This window comes from Mirounga leonina, unplaced genomic scaffold (assembly GCF_011800145.1).
Source record: "Mirounga leonina isolate KUSES-001 unplaced genomic scaffold, KU_Mleo_1.0 Mir_178, whole genome shotgun sequence".
NCBI lineage: Eukaryota > Metazoa > Chordata > Mammalia > Carnivora > Phocidae > Mirounga > Mirounga leonina.
The window spans coordinates 18,467,224-18,470,370 of NW_023270464.1; the positions used below are offsets into that span (position 1 = coordinate 18,467,224).

Consider the following 3,147-nt stretch of genomic DNA (forward strand, 5'->3'; position numbering starts at 1 on the left):
CCAAGCAGAAACAGTCTTGTGTAAAACTGTGTCCTATGGGATCCACAGCAGGATCTCCATGACTCCCTCTCTCATTTTATTTTTATTATGCCTTTAGCTTTCATGTCTTGGGGCTGGGAGGTGTTAGTGTCTTCCATGTGACATGCATACTCTCATAAAAAAATATGGGGTGTGATAGTGGGTAGCTATGGCAGAGATGGGAAATGATTGAGGCCAGAAGAAAGGTCAAATCACCTCTCACAAGGACATCAATGCTACAGTGATACTCACAAAATTATATGCAAATAGAACATTGCTCTCTTTAGTGGGTGTGTTGGGCACTTGGAGCTCGGTTTATCTAGTTTAGGAAGCTGAAAAGAGGACCGATATAGGAAGAATGACAATGAGTTATTTGTGGGATCGCATGACAACTTTCCTTTGGAAAACTGGATCTCAGCTGGAGTCATTTTGCCCCCACAGGGGATATCTGGCAATGTCTGGAGACTTTGGGTTGTCCCCGGGGGGGAGGGGATCTACCAGCATCTACTGGCCAGGGATATTGCTAAACATCCTCCAGTACACAAGGCAACCCCTCCCTGACCCCCCACCCAACAATTATCCGATCCAAATTACCAGTGGTGCCAAGCTTCAGAAACCCTGGTAGGAAATGGTAATAAATCTCACACAGAGACCAGCTTTCCTGTAAAAACAATGGGAAAGACTAAGTTATTTCTCCTTGGATTAAATAACACGGTACTAAGGAGACCATGTATTTGACAGGGCTTGCTTAGATTCTAAATTAGTTCCCCTCAGGGCTAAATGGGAAACTGGAGCTAAGAGAAAACCACTTCCTCTTTGGGACTCCAGTTATTAAGCCTCTCTAATCTCTAGCCCCAGCTTTCTCCCCTCCCAGCCAACTCTCCTCGGAGGGTGGAATTTGCTATTCTAATGAGAAGTAGCACACAAACTAAAAAAAAAATGATAGCAATGCAAAATGCATCTCTCTTGAGCAAAGTTAATTTAGGTGTATAAAAATCTCAATTGAAATACTGTCATTTTTTGTTGTTGCTAGAATCCTAACTTTGAGTAAACGTGGCTGCCGTGGCGTCCCCAGGAGAGAGTTGCTAAGGAAACCAAAAGCCAACCCCAGGGCCAATGCGCTTCATCCCCATGGAATAACATGATGGCCCATCAGTCATTTTGAGAGTTAGAGACATCACAGCGAACAAAATGACGAGTATCTGTTTATCCCAGGAGAACAGTTTCGAGAAATAGATTTACCCGATGCCATCAGAAGATTATCTAATGACCCCTCCTGGTAATGAGTCAGAAAATGGATGTCACTCAAAGAAATGCTTACCTCATAATACATTTCCAAGTCTTTAATATTGTGATTATAAAAACGCAAAGTCTATTTTCCGATTGCTTGAAAGCGTATAATATCCATAGTAACTAGAGGTAAGGTGAGTTTTATCTGCATGGAAGTGATTAGTGTTTGGGGCACAAATGCATTAACTTAAATACAACCTTTGTATAGTTGCTAGAAAAGCTAACAAAAATTCCCTGAAACTCTTCTATCTGGGCACAGGAAGCTTGTTTGTTTGTTTGTTTTGGTTATTTTTTACCAGTATATCTCTGGCATATTGTAAAAGACATAGCTAAGGAGAGTTTTCAGTCAATTAGGCCAGGATCATAATGCTAGAGAAGGAAGAGTTGTCAGAAATTGGGCTAGTTCATCTAATAGAGAAATAGGAGAATAAGAGCTGTCTCCTAATGACCCCAGAATTGACCTTCTAGGGAGCTCATGGCCCCACCTGAATCTGGACCAGCCTAAGCCATACACAGAGGTGTTTTAGGTTTCTGTAGAGAGAGGGCTCTCCAGCTCCCCTCCATAGCAGTGCCCCTGTAGATTCCTTTTGCATACACACCCACTAGCCCTGGGGGTGTTGTTTCCTGCCCTCCTGATGTGGACACCATGCACTCCAGGCCATGCACTCCCACGGGGCCCCTGACTCCCTCTGCATGCCTTCCACCAGCCTTGACTTGAGAGTTGTTCCCACTTACCCAGTGACTGTGGGTCAGCCGGGGTTCCTGAAAGCCAGTGAGCTTTTCTGCCACACCCACTGGTCTCCAGCCACAGCTTCTCCAATGAGATCAGAACCTCTTCCCATGTTTGTCCTTCTAAGAGTATTCTCCCTCAGACCCAGAGTTCCCTTTAGAATTTTTTCCTCCATCTTTATAGTTGCTCTCCTATCATAGCTTAACAATTACTCATATTATACTTCCTCTGTCTAAATGATTACATGATCTTTGTCTTCTGGTTAGACCCAGTTGATACACCCTTCTCCTCCAAACCCTGCCCCTGCCCAGAATTTATGTCAGATCATTAAAATAAATGCTGATTTCATTCATTTTGTTAGCATGGACAAGAACTAAAAACTATGTCCAGGCTGCTAGAAGCTGTTCCACATTTCCCAGAGTGGCCGGTCTGTGGGAGATCAAAGTTGAATTTCTCTGAAGAGACTTGAACTGAAGCAAGCACAAGTTTCCTCTTCTCCCTTCTGGAAACCATACCCTGTCCAGACAGGAAATAACCCCTCGTTTCAGCAGACTACAGTGATCTATAACATAATATTGCATTAGTGCTCCTGTGCTGTGTTCCTTAGCAAAGCAGAGTCACGTTCTCTCTGCTACGCAAGTGTTCATCCCCACCCCATACACAATTTTCCCTATCATTGTGTGTTTGTGTGCATGTGTGTGGTAAAGTTACAATTGCATTGTGCATACTATGTGTCAGCATTATTTCACCTCTTTATGTATTAACTCATTGAATCCTAGTTACCCTGTTGAGTAGATACAATTAATCCTCCCGTTTACAAAGAAGGAAATCAATTAGCAATAATCGCGCCTCGGATAAACCTCATTGGCTACAATACTGCCACTGCGCAAAGCTACAAAGAAGGAAATCAAGGCCAAGAGAGATTAGTTTAACTTGTCCAAGATTGCAAAGCCGCTTGCTGTTTCTCAATTCACCTGTGCCTCCTTATTTGGGTTGATGTTATATGTATCTAAAATAAGGGAGGATAAGGAGCTAATGAGCCAATGACCCTAGGGAAGTGTCTCTTCATTATACACGATTAAGCATGGAAAAATGTAGATCATAAACAA

The 3,147-nt window shown here is 43.0% G+C and overlaps 1 pseudogene; it reads right to left on the reverse strand.

Moving 5' to 3' along the window:
- Positions 1-2,818: 2,818 nt before the first annotated feature.
- On the reverse strand, positions 2,819-2,932 carry LOC118023262 (annotated as a pseudogene).
- Between the last annotated feature and the right edge of the window lie 215 nt (positions 2,933-3,147).